A 22469-nucleotide genomic window follows, 5' to 3' on the forward strand; every position below is an offset into this window, starting at 1 on the left:
CTCCAGCTCTCGCCTCTTTAACTCGAGCTCCTCCCGTTTCAGCTCCCTTTCATATTCCAGCCGCATCCGCTCCACGGATGCCGAGCGTTGCCAGGAGGATCCCCTGCTGGGGGATGAGCTTTGCTGGCAGGATCCCCTGCTGGCCGGGGGGGTCACGGTGTCCTTGGTATTCACTGGGCTCCTCCTCGCCCTTCCCCTAGGCCTAGGAAGGGGTGGGTCTCAGGAAGCCCTCGTCCACCGGCTGACCAGTCCCAGCAGGGACAGACACTGGTGCCTACGCTGCATCTGCCCGGCTGCTTCCCTCAGAGACAGGGATCAGTTCATTCAAGCGATCTCCCTCCTCCAGCTGGGCAATCAGCTGGTCCTTGGTGAGCCTCCCCGGGTGCAGCCCTCTCTGCTTGCATAGCTCCAGCAGGTCGCACTTGCGCCGCTTGGCATACATCTTCCTGCTGGGCACTCACAGGCCGGAGTGCTCGTCGCTCCCCACAGTTTCTAGGGGAACCCCTAGTGCACCAGCCCTTCCTGAGGTCACCACCTCTTTGCCAGGGTCGAGCTGTAGACTCCTCCACCCCTGGGACCGCTCGCTGCAATCCCCCGGGGGATCCTGTTACTGCAAAGTCCTTCTCACTGGGCACACACTCCCAGGGGTTAATCACCCCTTCGTTTTACTGCTCCCCAGTCACTTACTACAGGAAGCGTCGTCCACGGGGTGCAGTATCTCCCGCCGCTGCCACCAGTTGTCATGGAGTGTGGGGAGTTCAGTCCTGCACCCCTCTTTCTGGGACCCACAGTGACTCTTGGCCAGCCAGTAAAACAGAAGGTATATTGGACAACAGGAACACAGGTTACAGCAGAGCTTGCAGGCACAAGTCAGGACCCCTTCATCGACTCCTTCTGGGCTTTCAGGGTGCTTGGATCCTAGCTAGGATACCCTGAATTCCGCCCACACAGCCCCAAGCCCAAACTCAAAACTGCTTCCCTCCTGCCACTCCCTTCCTTTGTCCCCCTTCCCGGGCAAAGGTGTTGATCTTTCCCTTCCCTTACCTAGCTCAGGTTACAGGGCCGGTATTGTCCATCCCCTAAAGTCCTCCCCTGCTCTTCCATTCCCCACACAGACAGCCCCTACTCCATCACAGACACTCTGTGACCTTCCTCCTGAAGAGAAGGCTCTGAAAAGAACTCTATAGTGTTCTATCAGTTCAGCTCTGCTAGGTCAGCACACTCACTTGGTAGGTTTACATTACAAACTAGTGCTTGTACTCCATAACAACCCCTCAGTGTTTTTAATTCCTGGAAGAGTGGTGGTAACCTTCCCCCGGGAAGCAAACAGTCAAACATAAACCATTCATAAATATAATACCATGATCCCCAGAGATAGCAAATGGGGTTGCAATATCTGTCACAAGGGCTATATCCTGCTAACATCTTGCAGGACTGAGGCTCTCAACTATGTAAAGTGCACCCAGAGACCACAATTATGGGCATCTTATAAATACAACAATAATAAAATACATGCGTAATCAATAATATAATTATACGCTTCCCACCAGACCCAAATGCAGAATTTCAGCATCATAGCACAGAGTAATATTCTTGGTGTCCTATAATGATTACAAACAATTCTGTTGTATTTCATCTTACCTTGGATGAACAATGCATGATTAAATCCAGACTGTTGTATCCAATGGCATAGCTCCCCCATCTCTTGTCATTTGTATTTATCTTCTTAAGAAGAAGGTATTGTTTCCTCAAGGTCTAGGCCTACATTTTTAATAGTGCAGGCATACTTTTGTGAGCTAAAGTGCCTGTGCAGTTTTGTGTGCAGCCAAGATACATATGCCAACTGCACACAAACCAATGTGGATAGCTGTCATGGTTCAGGAGTGAATCACACCTATGATCTCTGTCACTTCTTCCAAACGACAGGCCTCCACCTGCACTTTTCCCAGAGTGGAACTCCCCGGTACAATCCACTTTAGATTGGATCACCGAGCTATAACATCCCCTATTCCCACTGTACTATCATGATTTCAGGGCGAGTGGCGCCTTAGACCCCCCCTTACAGCGTCTCTTGCGCATACCTCCTCAAGTGACACATTTTGCTATCTTTACCTCTCTCTGGGTGTAACCCAGCAGTTCTGCTGCTCAGACTGGATCCCAGGTGGCAGCCTCCTTGCTGTTTACTGTATTAACATGACAGGTTGAACTGTATTTAGCACCTGTAAGAAATATCCGTCTGGAACCCGTGACCGGCAGTTGATAAAACTGACTAAAGCGATTCTTCAAAAGAAACATATTATTTGCCTAAAGGTACACAGCAAGCAGAGAGAAGGGTTCAAACAGCAGCATCAGCTGGTCTCACCTACATTTAATAAACTCCTTGTAATTTTGGTAGTTTCCACTTAGCCCAACTACCTCTCTGGGGGAATGGAGACTGTTCCACTGCAGTTTTCTCTCTCTCTCTCAGTCTCACAATATTTATCCCCCTGAACAGCTGCTACCTGCTCATATCCCGTTCCTCTTTAGGCTGGAATCCTGAATGGTTTAGTGCCTCTTTGATTCTAGTCTTGGGAAAAATTAATCTGGTAGCCTGGTTGGAGCTACGCAGGTGGACATTTCCTGGTTAATAGCTCCCTGCATTTCCTTAAGGTCCTTTGATATTATTGGGTACCTTATCTTTGTCATCATTTTCTGTTTGATTCCACTTAGCAGCCTCCTTTGATTTAATTCCATGCAGTCAGGTAGAATATCAAACTAGCAAACCAAAGTGCATAAAAAAATAACAGATAAATCCTTCATTTTCCAAATCTCTCCTCTTTAAAAAAGAGCTGAGTTGAAGTATTCATCAAGCATTCCAGGGTGGCTCTGCCATACCTCCTCCTCCCCTTCATCTGGATGGACCATCTATTATAATCTACTATGATGTTATATCTCTTACAACAGACATTTCCATCACCAAGCAACATACAGTTTTCATAAAATACTATACAGCAGTTTCAGAACAATCACATATATTCCCCTTTAGATCACACTAGCTGGATACATATGATGGGAAAAGGGGGTTATGTGACACCATGAACCTTTGCCACCCCAAAAATTTTGGGTTTGAACCTGAGATCAGGTCCTGTTACTGCCTCCTCCTATTCATCTTCTAGGCAGTGAGGAGGTGGTGAACCCACATGCCTCAAGTTGCCAGCTGACCCAGCTATAGCCTGGAGTGTCCTTCCTACCTAGGTGATATAGGGAGCAATCCTTTGAGCTTTTTTGGGTGGGGAGCACAGGAGGGTAATTCAGGATAGGCTTGGCCCTCTGCAAAGCTCTACTTGACCCAGCAGTAGCTCTTGGACTCTGGTAACCCAGGGACAGGTAAGGAGGGGGTTCAAGGGCCTTCTCCAGCATTGTATAAACACCCTTAGCCGCAAACTAACTAAATAAACCCTCTGCTCAAAACTCCCCAGTGTTGGCTCTGACTTCCACTTTATCCCATGTGATGCTTTCCTAATCCCACAGAGCTTTCTCCTAATCCTACCATTCACCCCTTGTCCAGGGAGCTAATTGGGTAACTGGACTGCCCTGTCTATGCTCTAGCTAAGCCTCTAGCGGTTGATTTAGAATTTCAGCACACATTTATTGGTTTGAGTGAGGATATGCATTGGCCTGTAGAACTCAATGCCTCAGGAAACTGCTGAGGAGAAAAAAAGATAGGTATTCTAAATTTCAAAATGATTAGATTTCTTCTATTAAATCAGAATAGCATCTGCAGTTATATAAGAGAACTCCCTATCCATCTCAACTGGGACCCCTTCCCCAGAAGGAAGGGAGGTCGGTGGCGGGAAACCGATGATGGAAAAGGGGGGACGCCCCTTGAGGAAGAGGAAGAGTGTCCCTGAGGTCAACAACCCTAGACAACAGAGCCCGGGCCAGGAAGGACTGGAGGAACAAAGGCAGGAGGAGGTATGTGCCCCAGGACTCCTCAAGGGGCTTAACAGGCCAGTGTCCAGGGGACAGCTGCAATTGACTCCGAACCCCTGGTGGGGGCAAAGGCAGAAAGGGAAGGGGGACACACCTGGTGGTGTGATGGGCGTGAGGACCTCTGGGTGGCAGCAGAATTATTGGGCCACCCAACATCCATGCAGTGGGGCTTCTGCAGGTGGCAGAACCCCTTCAAAGAGGACACGGTGGGTCATGGGAAAGATAGCGGAGGGCTTCTCCAGAGGCCCTCCCCCCCCAACCGGCATGGAGAGAAGAGGATGCAGACCGACGAACCTGGCAGTTAGAGAAGGGGGGGAGACATGTGACAAGGCACGCAGCAGAAAGACTGCAGAATCAGCCCCCTGCCATGTCAGCCCCATTTAGGTGAATAAAGTGGAGCTGGCTGGAAAGAACCTGCCCTAATTGGGGAATGAGAGCCAGCTGCCAGCCTAATTAGCCAGGGCTATATGAGAGGCTGGGATGAAGGATGCCAGGGTGGTAGGATGGAGGAGAGTGAGGGAGTGCTGACAGGGAGAAAGCCCTTCCCTCCTGGGTTCAGACACAAGGAACCCAGAGCTGTATCAGCTGTATGGTGAGAAGGTGGTGGGAGTACAAACTTGTAAATAAAAGCACCAGTGGTTCCTGAATCAGAGGGTCACTGAGTGACTTCATCTGAGCCTAGCAGAGCCAGGAGGGCCAGTTGTGCTCTCTTACAGTCTGTCATGGTACAGTCTGTTCTCATCATAGGACTGTAGATATCATTCCATAAGAACTTAATATCTTCTGTTTGCAAAGGGTATTTGTTTTAGCATCTAAAGACTAAATATGGAAGGAAATCACCATCATGGATTTGTGTGTGCAATGGCTCTAAGAATAACAGACCCGAGGGGAAAAATGTATGGCCTCATTTTCAATGGTGAAGAACACTTGCAGCTCCTCTTAACTCCTATGAAAGATGGGGTTACTCAGCAGTTCTGAAGATCAGGACATTGCGACTTAACACTGAAGCAAATGTTCAAGTAATGCACACTGGGTAAAATTCACTCCTCTGCACAGGGCCAGCCTAAGGCCCATGGGCCATTTAAGTCCATTAAACCCTAATGTGGGTGTACAGGCAAGTAACTATCCTGAGGGCTTAAGTGTTACATAGACCCTTGTGCTTGTCCTTTGTACAGGGGTGAATTTCACTCAGTTTACACTGGAGATTAGACTGTGGCTTTAAATAGCTTTTTTGTTTCACCAATTTCTATGGATCAAATATCTGGAAGCCAATGAAAAGGAAAAAAAAATCTTTATAGATAACTGGAAACATTAAATACATGTAGATTATTTATAGGATTTTATGAAGGTTCATCCAAAACTTCAAACAAATTATATGCAGTTGTAGCTAAAAAGCTACAATTCCTATGGATGATGAGTGCTAAAAAACATATTATCTTCAATTCATTTCTGCACACATTCACTTTCTTGGCATCACTGAGTTTTGGAATGTTTCACTGTAGCAATTTCAGAGGCTTTAATAGTAACGTTGTTTCCTAATTTGCCTTTTTTTTTCTTTTTTTTTTAAATTCAGAACTTTGAAACTTTTCACTGCTTCTTTGGAGTTGGAAACAGGGACGAGAATGTTAATTTCTGGTCAGTATGAGGCTGGTGGAAATTTCTGAGCTGTTTCGACATGAAATCTCAGATAAGGCACATTGATTTATGAGGCTCCCAGGTCCCTAACTTTCCCATAAAATACTATATCCATTAAGAAAACAACTCAAGAAAAAGCTCGGCAGACATAATAAAGAAAGACCTTTAAGAGTCTAAGGTCTGAGCTCTCAAGACTAATGCTTACACCTTTACATACAATCATGACCACATGGGAATTAATTTTGTTAATGAGAGTACAAAAGATACCTCCCATTCAGATTGCTTGAACGTGCCCTGCAGGTGCGAGTCATTTTAAAAAAGGATTCAAACTGTGAGCAGCTATGAAATTTAGTTGTGTAATATAGGCTAAAATTCAATCCCATCTTACTCAGGCACACTAGATTGCAGGATAAGGTAGTGCAGAAGGCCTCTCTCCCCCCTCACCCTACCAGTGTCACCTACTTAGCAAACCTGGAGAACGGTGATCTAGCAGTCTACTGACTGTTAAGTGGATGGTCTGGCTAACATGCATAGCAGTGTTTCTCAGCCCAAAGAGTATTGCCAGTTAGCCATGTAGACAGGACCATGCTCATATACATACCCCATACACAAACAGGCACTGGAGATTATACACATTGTGTTTTTCTGGGCCAAAGGAAGTACCATTGAACACAATCATAGAAATGCAGGAAGGGTCCCTCCAGAGTTCTTTTAGTGACCCTGTACTGTGGCATGTGTCCCCCTCACCAGCCAACCTGTTATGACTCTCCTCTGAGCACTGCTGCTTGTGGCTATAGATCCCTGCCCCCTAAACCCTCAAGTAAGAAGAGTCAGAAATTAACCCTGTATCATTATATATTTAAATACGGGATCATCAGCACCCTACACACTGGCCTCTGTGGCAACCTCCACCAGGCACATTCCCTGAAGCTTGATTCCCTTCCCTTCATGAGACCTCTCTGGCCACAGCTCCTTTAACCAATTTTCAGTAAGTGTGGCAATATTCCTACTCAAACCATTTTAATGTATAAGAAAGTTACCCATGTAAACATAGCACATCTTACTGCATGATGTTCATCTGCTAACAGGTTGTTTTGATTTGAATTTCAAAATTACCATGTTCATCAGCAATGTTTGTTTTGTTTTTGTTTAAATAAACCTGTCGTGGTTTATACTCCTGATTCCATTATCCTTCAGGTACACAAATTCTTTTCTCTTGTTGTCTGCCCCATTGTTTTACTAAGTAGTTAAGTTGGACTCACCAGATCGTTATTGCCAGGATCACTGGAAAAGGTTAACAGCAACATCACTTGAAAATTAATTTCTTGGCATGAAAGATTCACGTCTTTCAGGATCAGTGTGACACGGCTCAATTTAAGGCCCATGCTAAGGAAGCACAAGAAATCACGTTAAAGATATTCAGAGATTCTTTGATGTTCAGAAAGTGCTAATTGTGCTTCATATAGCATGCTCAGTATGCTCAGCATTCACCTCCAAAGGTAAAACAGAGATAAGTGCCGAGGCTCTGATCCTGCAAAGACTTATGCACATGTTTAATTTTAGACACTATGAATAGACTCATTGACTAAAGTTAGTGCATGAAGTTAGGCACATGCACAAATCTTTGTAGGAGTGGGGCCTATAAACCCGATCCAGGAAGGCCATGTGCTCCCTCAACTCCCAGTAAAACAAATGAGAATAGCAAGTGCTCAGGCTCTCACACGAGTGTCCTTCAGCCTGCATAAAGCAGCAACAACCAGCCAAAGACTCATCCTAGGGATACAGTTTTTGTTTATGGGATTTGGCTTCTGGGACTTCTGTGGAACAAAGCAGAGGAATTCTGTTTGGGAGAATAAAATGCTTGATAGTGCCCTGTTGTGCAGATTCCATAATTAATTTAAATTTACTTAATTAAAAATGAACTCTATTGGAGAAGAATGAACAAAGTTGCTTTATATCAATTCCTACTAAATTCTCATCCTTGAAATACACACAGTGATGAGTGATGTATAAATACATAGACAGATTACATAAAATAGATAAGGTTCCCCCTTATTCAGACTGAGTTTTCCCTGTGCAGATGTAAGAAATTCTAATGGAATGAAACTCTGAAAGCTAGCCAGCATAACAACACAGATGCCAATTTAGAGGACTATTAACTTAACACATGGAGAAATATCAATTTCTTTGAAGCTATTCAGTAAAAGACTTGCACTTCTTGGACTGAGGAGCAGCAGCTAGTTTAAACCTATCTGCCTTTGTGGGATTCAATATGTGGAGGCCTAGCTTTAGTACTAAATTTATACCTGTCTCCCTTAGATCAAATTTCATTTTTCCAGTTTATTAAAAGATTCAGACGATTGGGATTTTTACTACACTTATCTTGGAGTGGTTGCTGATCACTCTAACTACTGCCAGAAGAATCATCCCTATACTCTTGAGTATCAAATCAGCACTAAGTAAGAGAGATGCGGGAAAACTGAACTACCAAATTTCTGATGTAGAAATAAAAATCATAGATTCATAGATTCTAGGACTGGAAGCAACCTCGAGAGGTCATTGAGTCCAGTCCCCTGCCCTCATACTTACTGCCTCCTCCCAAAAATCATCAGGACGTTAGCTAACAGACTTCAAGACTTATATCAAGACCAGCAATTTGAATATCATCTAATCACATTAACGATATGTCTCTAAGACAAATCAAGATGGCCATTACAGGACACACAAGCATAGTTCTTATACCGGCTGAAGTGACAAATCAAATGTTTCCTTCTGTTGATATACAATTACCTTCCATTTGAACCCAAGAAACTATTTCCAGTTTGATGAGCTGCCTGTTTAGATATTGTGTGGCTAGGGGTTACCTATGTAAGTGCTCATCTTTGACTCCCTTTCCAAGTATAGGTCTGCTGTGAAAAACATGTGGTTATATTAGTGAAAGAAAAAAAAAGGCTGTTTTTTATTTCTCTTGGCTCTGCAGAGTCAACAAATATACAGGAGTATGAACTAGATTCTATTCACTGTTGACCATTGTAGACAGAATTGTTGACCACTCACACACACACGAAATTCCGTAACCCACACATCTTCTGGGTTTGGTGTTCTGTCCCATCTCGTGGCACTGAGATCACAGAGAGAGAGATTAATGAATCTGCTCTACAACCTTAGCTAACAGCCATATGGCTTTTAGCTCATGCAGTAGAGGTTCAGGCATTTAGCTCCAGAGGTCCCAGGTATGATCCCGCCTACTGACGAACAGAGCTGTTGGTGTTGGTTCCACTGATTTTAATGGACTCCGTATCAATGTGAGAAAGAAGTTCATAATCCGGCCCTAAATTACTATCAGTGACCCAGGTGCAAACCATTTGAAAATAATGGAGTTGCATAGGGTATAACTGAAAGCTTAATTTAACCTGTAGAATTTTTGTTTCTGGTGATGATACTTACGAAGGAAAGAACCCAGTTTGACTCTCAGATCCCAGTCTGAGTTTGCATTTATAGCAGTTTGGAAAAAATCTTATTTGCAAACTGAGCAGATTTGATATGGAATTCATTGAAACAATAAACTTGGAACAGAAGCACTTTGCAGTAACATCTCAGATTAGAGCTACTTTGTAAAGACTTCCTCTTGAAATGATAACTTTTATAAATTTCCTGATTTAAAAACTTGCAACAGATTTTGATCTCATTTTAATTCCTGGGGCCTTACTGCATTTTCCAGATTCTTTATCAATTGTATTTTTACCCCTTCTCCAATTAATATAACAGATTTATTAGATTGTACGAACTCAGACAGGATTGCAATCTCCATGCTTGTCTTAGGTATTGAGCTGGTAGCAGCAAGCAGAGGGGCTGTTTTGCAGTTCAATTTTTTTTCTATTGGTCACTCAAATGAATACTCACCTTTAGTCACCACTGGATGAAACCTGCATCCTCTAGATGTAGGAAGAATATCCTTCTGCCTTGAACTTGGAAGAGTTCAGTTGATGAGCTAGACACCAGAGATGGAGGTATTTTGGTTTAATAAAAGAATGTTTTCAACATTAAGGACTTTTGAAGATTTAAGGGCTCTTACTTATGCTGCACAGACTAAATTAACCTCAACTTAATTTCTTGTGTGATCAATTCATAACCCAATGAAAATCTGAGGATTCTTGCTATCTTGGCAAAGTGTGTCCACCTGATGTATAGACATCATAGTGGTTGGTCTCCTGGAAACAGGAACATGAACTTTGCAAACTGATCCTTCTTTGTTGTTCTGTCTCTGATTGTGACCAGTTTATGATGCTTGAGAGGAATGTGTGAGGATTGCTGTAATGGGTAATTATTTAATAACTTGCCCATAGAAGATATTTCTTCATAAATACAAAGGCAAACAGATAGACTTTTCAGTCTGACCATTTTGCTTATCAGTAGACACATTGTCTAGAGCGCTAGACATCTTCAACTTCAAATGCCAGAATACATTTAATAGCAGCGCCAATCCATATTCCCCAGTTTAATTTTCAGTTCATTTCCTGTAGAAATATATTTTTTGGTCATCAAAAAGATGGATAATAATCTTCAGAATATTAGAGACATATAATGAATTCAGACTTAGAACTCTAATACAAACTCTCAATTGATAGTCACATGCAATATAAAGTGGATTACTAAAAGATCTCTTACAATTTTTATTTTTTTTCAAGTTGTCCTTCAATACTAGCAGTCCATTTCTCCTTATCAAAGGTAAGTCTTCCTGACTGACTCTTCCCTCAATCTGACACTTTTGAAGCACATAATGGTTCCATGTTGCCTACCTCTCCTCCCATTAAATTGTAAAACTCCAATTAACTTCAATGGGAACAGTTAGGCCTACATGGAATGTTTTTGAAAATCCCATATCAGAACTTTTTCAGCTCTTTTGTTCTATTTTCTTGAGAAAGTACCAGGTCTTTCCTATCTTCCAAGCAGGACTACTTCATCTCAAAGTGCCTCTGATTTTCCAGAGATCTCTTAAACCCACAGAAATTAGAGAAAACATTGTCCTTGCCCCTAGGAAAAGAAGGGGGAAAATCTTCCTCAAATTTGTGGCTCCTGAAGACTACTACCCTCTGCTCCTTGATCTAAACATCGCTCCTTATCTTCTGAATATTGTCTCCATGTTGAATGAGTCAGACTGCTGAGAGTTGACACAGTAAAAAGTGCTTTCACCATCCAACTTGCAAACTACCCACTACTTGAAATAATCTGTTTTGCTCTGAAGAAGGAACAGACCTATCTCTTCTGAATCTATGCAATGCTCTTTGACCTTGTTATACTCAACATACCAGGTGAAAAAAATCTTTACTTCTCAGGGCAGAGAACTTCAAAATGAAATGTTTTAAATGTGATGAATGGATCAGCATTTGAGGGTTTTCATGGGATTAAGCTCATTTATAAGCAAAGATGAGTCATTACCCATGACATTTGACAAGTATGGAAAACAAAACTTTTTTTTTTTAATTCAAGGAGCTTTTCTAAAGCTCCTGTTTCTATTCACATAGTCGTATGTATTTTCTCTTGTTCTGATTAAAGGGAAGAAGGAATATAACAATATCTTGGAACATTTTTCATTTCCTTTGCCTCCCTTCTTTTTATTACATTTATAATATGGTAGTTTGCTTGTAACAGTGTTGATTTTCTCCCTAGCTTAGTTCTGTTCTTCAGGATACACTCACCGTTGGGCATTTAGGAAATAACATGCTCCCCAAACCTCAACTATTGCTTAGTTCTATTGATTTCATTCCAAGGTGTAGTTCTTGAAAATGTGTTCTCCTTTTAATAGTATAAGTATCCTCCTAGCTGCTAAGGCTATGTATTCTCACCATCAGAAGTTGGTCCAATAAAAGATATTGCCTCACTCCTTGTCTCCCCCTCAGGCTTAAAAACATAATTTCATTCTTAGAATGTAAAGTTTGAGTGGATTTTCTTTTGTACATAATTAACATGCAGTCATGTTTTTTTAAAACTAATATCTAGCTGGTAGGTAATTACCTTAATTAAAATCAAACATATTTATCATTTTAGGCACACATATTCCCATGTAAAAACATGTGGCCAACAGCTTTAAATCTGAGTGCCTACAGTTAGGTGCCTAAATCCATATTTAGGCACCTGAATAAGGAATACTTTTTACAAGTCCTGAGCACTCAGCAGCTCCCACAGAATTAAAGTCAGGTACCTACATATGGATTTAGGAACCTAACTTCAGGCATCCATTTCCGAAGACCTTGGGCCATACTATTTGTTATCATTTTATTTGTGGATATTAAAAGACAATAAAATAAGGTTTAAAGATAGACTTATAATGGTAAGTTAGTATGCACATAATTTTGGCTGGGCTTTTCAAAGGATGCTAAGTCAACTCCCACTGAATTTCAGTAGGAGCTGAGCACAGCTCTCAAGCTCATTTGAAAAGGCCAGCGTTTATCTTCAAAGCACTTTACAATCACTAATTCATACTCTTAGCTACAGCTGGGCAAAAAGATGTTGATGAAACATTTCAGTTGAAACCAAACTGCTTTGAGGAAACACATCAGTTTAAATGTTTGTTGGAAGGTTTCAAAGGTTGGGAGACCCACCCAACAGAATAGCCTAGTGGTTAGGGCCCTTATCTGGGAAGTGGACCTGGATTCAAGATCCTGTTTTGCTTGCTTCTTCTCTGGATATCATTAGACCCATCAGAGGTCCAGAATCCCCAACACTTCCATGGGGTGGGCCAGCAACCTCCCACGCTGACTGCAGAATTTGGGAGTAAACTCAGGGCCTGATCCAATGCTCACTGAAGTCAGTGCGAGCCTTTCCAGTGACATCAATGATTATTTTTTCAGGCCCTCAGTCTTACCTCAGAATTTCTTCTCCCTACACAGCTTATTCTCATATGGGAAACTAGGGTCCTACCTGAATGGCGCACAGGGAACCAGTGTCAGCTAGGATTATAGATGAGTTCCTGCCTCCATCTTATGCTCAAACCATTTCTCTGTCTTCTTAAAGATGTTATTTCCCACTATCTTTTTTGTGTGTGAGGAAATTCTTCAGATGGAACAAATGTGCACTTGGCTACAGCTGTCACTCACACATCAACTTTTGAGATCATAACACCTAGGTGAATCTAACACACTTTTACTGCCAATTTGTCTACATCCATTATTGAGCTAATTCTGTTTATTTCTCTGTCAATGGGGAGACCGAATGGATAATCATGACTTTTTACTATTACTGGAAAAAGACCTTTCTTTATATACAAATTCTTTATATCCTTTTCCTGACCTGACTGTTAGTTTTGGAATTAGATATTAGACCAGTTAATGTTTATAGAAACATTTTCATTTGTAGTTGAGAATAAATTCAATGGAAAGCAGGTAAGGAAAACATATCAGGTAGGCTTAATGTCATAGACGCAAGTTGTTTTTTTTTAAAATGAGTAACTAGTATCAAAATAATAGAAACTGGGCAAGGAAAGAACACAGTAAAAAATGACAGTCAGGCATGAGATCAATAAACAATGAAAAATTGTGACTTTGATGTGAGGTCAAATACAAAATAAATGCATCTTGTATTGGATTCCCTTGTAAAGAGGTAGAGACTAATTGCTTTATGGAGACTAAGGTTTCTGAGGCGTGGATCTGACATTTCTCATGTCTAGCACACTTTTGGGCACCAAATAAATAAATAAACAGCATGAAAGCTTGCTTTGAATTTCAGGAGCTTAATCCTCTTCTTCAGAAGTAGGCTCATCTTCCTCAGTTGAGAGTGAATAATGGCAACTTTTCAATGTTTTTTTTTTTATTGATTTTTATATTCCTTAGATTTCAATGACTTATTTAACTAGAAAAATATCAGAAATGAGAACAGGAAGTTACCTTCTACAGTAATGATGGTTCTTCAAGATGCGTCCCCCTATGGGTGCTCCACTGTAGGTGTATCTGTGCCCCTGTGCCTCTAATTGGATATTTTAGTTAGCAGTGTCTGTTCGGTCCACATGTGCTCCCACTCCCATGTGGTCTGCCTTGAGGCTATCTAGCACTGCGCAGGCAAACTGCCCTCAGTTCCTTCTGTACTGCAGAGCCCCTTATAGAGAACTCCAAAGTAGAGGGGAGGAGGGCAGGTTGTGGAGCACCCATAGGGACACATATCTCAAAGAACTATAGTTGCACTGCACAAGGTGAGTAACTTCCTCTTCTTCGAGTAGTGTCCCCATGAGTGCTCCACCGTAGATAACTTCACAGCAGTATCCCCCTGTGTAGGGCTGGGGCTTCATAATGGAGTCTGTTGATGATAGTACTGTGGAACCGAAGAGTAATCATGTAGTGTTCTGTGAAAGTATTTGCAGAAGCCCAGGTTGCTGCCCTGCAGATTTAGGAGATGGGGACATCTTTAACAAGGTAGAAACAGATCTAGTGGACTGCATGCAGATTCCTGATGGGGGCAGCAGGTTACATGCAGGGTAACAGTGGTTAATGCAATTGGAGACCCATTTGGAGTCTTTGAGCTGATATTGTAGAGCCGTTGGATCTTTCTGCGAACGTAAGGAAGAGTTTAGGAAACTTCTTAAAGTCCTTAGTCCTGTCCAAATAAAATGCTAGGGGTCTCCTAATATCCAGCATATGAAGTATTGCTTCCCTGTTGTCATGATGTGGTTTTGGAAAAAAGGTGGGGTGGTTAATTAGTTGGCTCATATGGAAGGATGAAGTTACCTTGGGGAGGAACTTGGGATGTGGCATCAGGGTGGGTTTGTCTTTAAAAATAAAGACCATGAACGGTGGATGTACCATCTACAGTGCTATTTCACCTATTTGTCCTGCTGAGGTAGTGGCCACTAGAAATGCTGTCTTCATGGACAGGTATAAGAGGAAGCAAGTGGCCATAGGATCAAAAGGCTGGTCTAGTTCAGCTTTTTCAGCACCAAATTGATATTCCACATTGGAATGGGTGGTCTGACATGCAGGAAGAGGTTTCCCATGCCCTTGAGGAACCTGAGTCATTGGATGGGTGAATACTGAGTATCTATCTGTCCACCTGATGGAGGAAGGCCTTTATAAGAACATGAGAACGGCCATACTGGGTCAGATCAAAGGTCCATCTAGCCCAGTATACTGTCTTCTGACAATGGCCAATGCCAGGTGCTTCAGAGGGAATGAACAGAATCGACATTCATCAAATGATCCATCCTCCATCCCCCATTCCTAGCTTCTGGCAAAAAGAGGCGCTAGGGACAGATCCCTGCCATCCTGGCTAATAGCCATTGATGTACCTATCCCCTCTATGAATGTATCTATTTTTTTGTTATGGCCAGTAGATGCACATTAAATGAGCTAAGAGAGAAGCCTGACCTGACCACTTGAGGTCTACAATGTAATCTGGGATAAAAGGGAGAGAGGAAGATGTGGGAGCCACTTGTTTGGAATTGCACCAACTTTGGAAGCATTTACACTTTTGCAGGTATGTGTGACATGTCGTAGATTTCCTACTGTGCAGTAGGACCTCTTTCACCTCTTCAGAGCTTTCACTTTATAATTATTTGAAACCATGAAGGAGCCAAGCCTGGAGCCAGAAGAGCTGTAAGTTAGGATGAAGGATCCATCCATCATTTTGGAAGAGTAAGTGGGGAATGGCTAAAAAGGAATTGGAGGACCTACTGCCAGCTTTGCAAGGTATGGGTACCACACTTGCCTTGGCTAGGAGGGGGCAATCAGTATGACTTTCACTCTCTCTCTCTCACCGTATCTTAAATAGGACTCTCGATATCAGAAGGAATGAAGGAAAGGTATACAGCAGTTCACTGCCCCATGGAAAGATGAACGTCCCTTAGAGACTGTTTCCCTAGTCTGATCCTGGAGCAGTAATGGAGACATTTCTTGTTCCAGTAAAATCTATTGTTGGGGCTCCCCATATAACACGATGTGCTACTGGGTTCATTACCCATTCATGAGTGTATGAGAAATTAACGCTGAGACTGTCAGCTGTCACGTTTTGTACCTCTGGTAGACAAGTAGTTGAAATGAGCACATTGTGACAGATGCACCAATTCCAAAGTGTCAGTGCTTCCATGCAAATGGAGGGTGATCTAGTGCTCCCTTGGTGATTTATGTAAAACATGCACATGTTGTCGTCTGTCATGACTTTCATGTGAATATCCCTGATTAGTTGGAGAAAGTGTGCACAGGCATTTCTGACAGCTCCCAGTTCCAAAAGATTGATATTGAGAAAAAACTTCATGGGAGACCACTTGTCACTTTGCTATCATTTAGGTTGGCAACCCAGCCTATCAGAGAGGCATCTGCTGTTAGAATCGGTGTTGATGGGGGTTGTATGAACGGAATGTCTGAATGCATGTTGGGGTTGGTTCTTTCCACCAGACCAGGGAGTGTTTGACCCTGGAGGGCATCAACAGCGGCTTGGTTAGCCCGTCCTTGTTTGGAGGGTAAATAGATCTGAGCCATATTTGTAAACATCTCATGTACAGTTGGGAATGTGGAGTCACAAATGTGCATACCACCATGTGCCCGAGAAGTTGGAGGCAATTCCTAACTGGAGTTTGTGGGCTGGCCTGGACTGTCTCTATAATACTTGTCAGGGTGCTGAAACTGTGCAGCAGGAGGAATGTTCTCTCTTGTACTCCGTTGAGTTTTCCCCCAAAACCTCTAGATGTTGTACTGGGGTCAAGATAGATTTCTGAATATTGAGCTGGAGCCCTAGTTGCACAAATATATACATAGCCCTCTAGTGGCCACAGGGCATCTTTGAAAGAATGAATCTGGAAAAGGCAATCGTCCAGGTATGGCTAGATGACAATACCTAATATTTGTATGATGGAGAGGACCTTGGAGAATACCCTGGGTATGGATGGGAGGCTGAATGGGTGCACTCTGTACTGATAACGGTCCTGCTGAAAGATAAATTGGAGGAATCTCTGTGAGACAGCTGGATTGAAATGTGGAAGTAGGTATTTTATAAGTCAAAGGCTGAGAACCACTGTCTTTGGTCCAGTCATGGAATAATAGCTGCTAGCGTGAACATCTTGAACTTTTGTGCTCTTAGATTTAATATGAGTCTCCAACCTCTCCTTCTCTTGGGGATCAGGAAGTATCTGGAATAAAATTTTTTGCCTCTGAGGTTAGTAGGGACTGGTTCTATGGCCCCTAGGCATAACAGGTGATCTATTTCCTGGTGTAATAGTCTCTTGTGAGAAGGATTCCTGAGGAGGGATGGGGAGAATGGGTGAGGGAGGGATGTGAAATGGATGTAGTAACCCTTTGAAATAATCTCCAAGACCCATTTGTCAGAGGTGATGTTCTCCCGACTCCTGAGGAAGTGAGTCAGGTGACTTCCGAAGGGATATGGAAGGTCTATGTAGTAGCTGCTGTTGTTGCAAGGAGTACTTGGGGCCTTGATCATAGCATCAAAACTGGCGTTTGGAGGACGAGGGTTGAGAGGTTGAGGATTGGGAGGCTGATAACTCTGCTTCGCATTCTAGGTCTCTTTTGCTGTGGCTCATAATACCATTGTGATGGGGGGGAACTGAGATGGCCGGGATCTGTGAGGTGGTTGTGAACTGAATTTCCTCTTCTGTCCCAGTGTATAGATTGCTAGTGAGCACAGTGTGGCTGCAGAGTCCTTTAAGGTGTGGAGTGATGCACCTGTTTTGTCAGCGAAGTGTTTGGGTCTGTCAAATGAGTGGTCCTCAGCCATCATCTGCACTTACTTCAGCAACCCTGAGAAGTATAACCAGGATGCTTGTCTCATTACCACTGCCATCGAGACTAAATGGGCCACTGTGTATGTCACACTCAGTGCAGTCTGTAGCTCTGTTCTCGCTGCCAAGTGGTCCTGTTGGATCATGGCTTGAAATTGTTCCTTTTGTGCTTCTGGCAAGTGGTTAATAAAGGCCCTGAGTTTTACATAGTTCACATAGTCGTATTTGACAATTAGAGCTTGATGGTTTAAAACCCTGAATTTTAAAATTGCCATTGAATATGCCTTCCTCCCAAACAGATTGAGCCACTTCCAGTCTCTATCAGAGGGGGGTGGATTTGGTGTGATGTTGCTTTCCTCACGTGTTAACAGCTTCCATGAGAGAGTTGGGCTGAGGGAGCATGAAAAGAAAATCTGCCTCCTTGTGGAGCACATAAAACTTTGTATTTGCCATCTTATATGCTGGTACAATAGAGGCTGGTGTCTGCCAGATGATCTTGGCAGGGTCTAAAAGTGCCTTGTTGACTGGGAGGCCAATTATCAAAGAGGAAGAGGTATATAGTATGTCCAACAATTTGTGGTGTTAGTCTTTCACTTCGTCAAGGAGAATATGCAGTGCCTGAGCCACCCTCTTAGTAACATCTTGGTAAAGCTTGAAATCATCAGCTAACGATGGAGGAGGAAGCATCACCACCTAATCAGATGAGCAAGAGAAGGTGTTCATCGATGGAGTAGTTTCCACCTACTCCTGGCCTCCTACTCCTAGAAAGTTTCTTTCTGGGGCTCTGGACAAAGAGGCTACAGGGGATCATCTGGTGGGCTCTCTGCAGGAGATACTAGATGCCCAATATAGCCTACCCACAGATCCCAGATGCTAAGTGTGACCATACCAGGAAGATTGGGGATTGGAGCATCCCAGATGCTGTAACGGAGTGTTGTGATGTGAGACCAGAGGTAAGTTGTCATGTTGGTCACGATCTGAGTCCCCACTGGTGTAAGTTGGGGCTGATAGGGGCGCTGGAGGCAAATGTTCCGATGTTCCAAGTACTGGGAAATCTGGTTCCTCCACAACTGTAGGGTCCCCAGAGAAGCGGAACGCCTGTGGTACCGATGTTGCGGTAGTTGCCACCAGGGATTGTCGGTATTGAGGGCTTTTTATGGAAGATACGTTCCAATGAGGGCTGCTTTGAAGCACCCGGTGCTGAGGATCTTTTTGTCAGTGCCAATTTTGTAGAGATGGCATGGTTTCTATTATCTTTGGCAGGTGGTGCCATCACTCCTGAGTCTGTGCCCTATGGGATCTTATGTTATTACTGCAGAGCTCTGAGTGGTGTGCTTTAGAGCCATCGGTGCCACTGGTTCTGAGGTGACCAAATGAACAGGGGATCCCCTCTGGCTGGTCAAGAGCTCAGTTTCAGGGCTTGCAGCCCTTTTTCTAGAAGTTTTGAGAGGGGAATCAGCCGACTTTCTCTGCAATTCGCCCTCTCTAGAAGTTGAAGGCTCTGGGGACAATCTTGGTCCTGGAGAGGGATTCAGAACTGCGATCAGATGCTGGTTTAAGAGCACTCTCCATGAGGAATAGTTTCAATTTTTGTTTCTGGTTCTTTCAGGATCTAGCCTTCAGCTGTTGGAAGAAGGTGCACTTCTGTGAAGTATGTGCCTCTCCTAGGCACCAGATGCAATACGAGTGTACTTCCATCACAGGGATTGCCTCCTTGCACAAAAAGCACCCTTTGAAACCGAGGGAGCTGGGCATGCCCCTATAGGGAAGATCTCACAACAAAGGCAGGCAGAATTTTTTTTTTTTTGAAGAATTGAAAAAAAAACAACAGCAGCTCTATAGGCACTACAAAAGCAATGGAAATTCTAAGAAAAACTAAACTATAAACTAAACACTGTCAATATGAAAAGAGGTAAGCAAACTGGACTGCTATTCTCTATGATCCCAGGCCAAGGGTGGTTCAGAAGGAAATGAGGGTGCTTTGCCTTCGCAGCAATAGATTGTCTCAGGGCAGTCCATAAGGGAGGGAAGGCACATGTGCAGGCCGAACAGACTCTGATACCTAAAATCTCTGATTAGAGGCACGTACACACCTAAAATGGAGCACCCACATGGACACTGCTAGAAGAACCATACATTCTTTTCCTTATACCAACAGGAATTAATTAAAACTTCTGCTTTAGAAATACAAATTGGTTTAGAGCTTGATAGATACTGCATGCATACAAACTTCTAGAACGGGAAGGGGTAATGTAACTTGCTCTCTCTAAACCCAGTTTCTTGCATGGGGTCATCACAAATCTTTCTTTTGACTAGCTTTCTATCACTCATCTCAGCTTTGGTGCAGTGAGCTTCTCTTTCTCATGCAGATTAAAACTACCTCCCAGATCCTCAGGTAAATGTGAAACAGAAACCCATTGAATAATAGGTTATCATCATCATTATGTTTTGCCAAAAGTAGCTTTCCTTTCTCCCATGTTTTTGTGTTCTCTCTGTCGCACCACCAAGTTCTGCTGACAGTTCTGTTGCTATTTCTAATTTTGTTGACCCAACACTTTCCTCAGGACAGGAACATTGAATTCTTACCTGTCTGCACAGTAATATGGACACCACTGGTTCTAGATAAAACAGTTTATAAATACATAATTATAATTTTATCTCCTCACTGAAATAATCTACACCACTAGGACTTACCTGAAATTTTTTTCATCATCCAATAACCCTGTCTCTCATTGACAGGCCTTGACCTATATAAATGGTTGGAATGGAGACCTTTGTATTTGTTACTACAAGTCTTATAAATGCTATTCAAATCTGGACCCAGACTCTGAATTCAGTTCCAACATCCTTTGGTACGGGTTTCTACTGGTAGGTTGTAAAGTATCAACTAATACAAAATGTGTGTGTGCGTTCTCTTCCTTATCTACTGATGATCTGTTCTGATGAATGGCCACTAACCTGTCTTTCTAAGGTTTGCCTACACACATCTATTCTATTCTGGAATAGATATTCTAATAACTCCATGTGTGGAATAATAGTGCCTTTTTCAAAGTGGATTAAGCTAAAACGGAAAAAGGCCCTCTCAAAATAAGAATGTCCATACCTGGAGTTGTTCCAGAATAATTATTCCACTTTAAATTCACATCCTACGTTATCTAGAATGACTTCAATGTGTAGGCAAGCACTGAGTGCACAGCAATTAGACCTGAAAGAAGAAAAAGCCTCTCTGGGCTGTGCTCTCAGGGGAAAAAACAAAACAAAAATAAACCACAAACCTTTCCACTTTTTTTTTTTTGTTCTCATTGCTCAAAATGAACTAATAAAGTAAAGCCTGGTGAAGAGAGAGAGAAGCAAAGAAGCTGGGCCTGATTCTCCATTGCCCTGCCTCTTGTATGCTCATTTACACCAGTGGAATGCAAGTACAATATCCTACCATTCTGACTGGGCAGTGGTTTACACTACCTTGAACACTAGCGTAAACGACTGCCCAAAGTGCAGGTCATTGAGAATCAGGCTGTTTGCCTTTAAACCACAAAGGCAGAACTTCTGTTGCACTTCTAACTGGGCAAGGTTTATTAGGGCGATGCCCTTTAGGGGCAGTCAAAGTTCTCATAATCTCTTTTGAATAAACCCAACCTTACAATACAGGACTGATGGATATATACCTGGTAAGTAACAAAGGAGCTAGCCTCTATAGTTGAGGGCGGTCATAAAATTTTTTTTAGCCAGAGCTCCATTATCTTTTCCACAGACAAACCTTGCCCCTAAGACTAGGGGGAACATTGGTAGTACAGTTCCATAGGAACTATGCTGGCAGGGACTGGGAGGGTAAGGTGACCAGATCCAGCAGTTGAGGAAGCTGCTTCTTACAGAGAGCTAGACATTTGCTAGGATTGGCAGAGGGGCCCCCATGGCTTGTGTGGTATGTGTAGGTAAACCCTGGATGATCGGTGACAAATTCCATTACAAGATTTTTGTGGAGAATTCCTCATACAAGGTCGGCTCATGTCTGTTTTTGATACATTGTGTAAATAACCCCAGAGTTGAACTGTGTTTGCACTGAATCTGACAGTGTCTCCATTATATATGTTTTATATTTTACCAGTACACACCATCAGCTGCTAACGCCTCTTGGTTAAAGATACTTACTGAGGGAATTTTGAAATGTGAATTAAAGATTTCAGTTAGTACAGTTAAAAACACAGCAAAGGGAAATAACCAAAAACTCTGTTAAAGCAGCAGTTATGTTTTGACTTAACACAGAATATCCTGGTTTTTGTGGGTAAAAGAGTCAACAGCTGATCAGGCACCTATTTTCTAAACTTACCTGGATGATATTACATCTTTGTGGTAATAGCTGGGTACAACAGATAAACTAAGGATAAGGAATTTGATTTTTACTCTCATTTGTGAATTGTCTTGGTTTTGTGTATTTTACTTAACTGTAACATTATTATCTAATATTTAATACTATGGTAGCAGCCAGTGACCCTATTCAAGATCAGGGTCCCACTGTGCTAGGAATTTTATAAACATAAAGGAAGACATGGTCCCTGCCCCGAAGAGAACATCACAGTGATTTTTTTTGGTGATTTAATCATATCGACAACTTTATCAAAAATTACAAAACTGATATTAAATTTTTTTCTAATTCTTAGTAAGACTAGAATTGATTTTTTTTTTAAATAGAAAAGCATTTTTATGCTAGTGCTCTGCTGGAATTCTCACATTACAACCCTACATAGCAAAATACAAACTGTAACTAAGAAAGGTAGTATTTCTAAGGTAATTCAGTCCACCACAAGCCCTCTATTTCCTCAAACTCCGGGACTCAGATGATAGTGCATTACTTCTAAACCTTCTGTAAAACTGACTTGGTAAATAAATTAACATTCAAAAAAAATTCTTTTTAAAAAGCAGCACTTTAAATCTTAGACTGAATATAACAGACCTAGGACATCCCAAATGTGTTGGTTGGTTGTTGGGCTTTGGGGAAGCTATTTTCATAGCTGATTCCAGCAATAACCTTTTTGTCGGAAGCAAGAATACGAAGGAAGTCCATTGAAATGAATGGAAATATTTTTTCTTAAATGGTGTTTAAAAATGCACCATGATAGAAAGAGGAATAATACCTTTGATTTTTATC

The sequence above is a fragment of the Gopherus evgoodei genome, chromosome 11 (assembly GCF_007399415.2).
Source record: "Gopherus evgoodei ecotype Sinaloan lineage chromosome 11, rGopEvg1_v1.p, whole genome shotgun sequence".
Taxonomy (NCBI): Eukaryota; Metazoa; Chordata; order Testudines; family Testudinidae; genus Gopherus; species Gopherus evgoodei.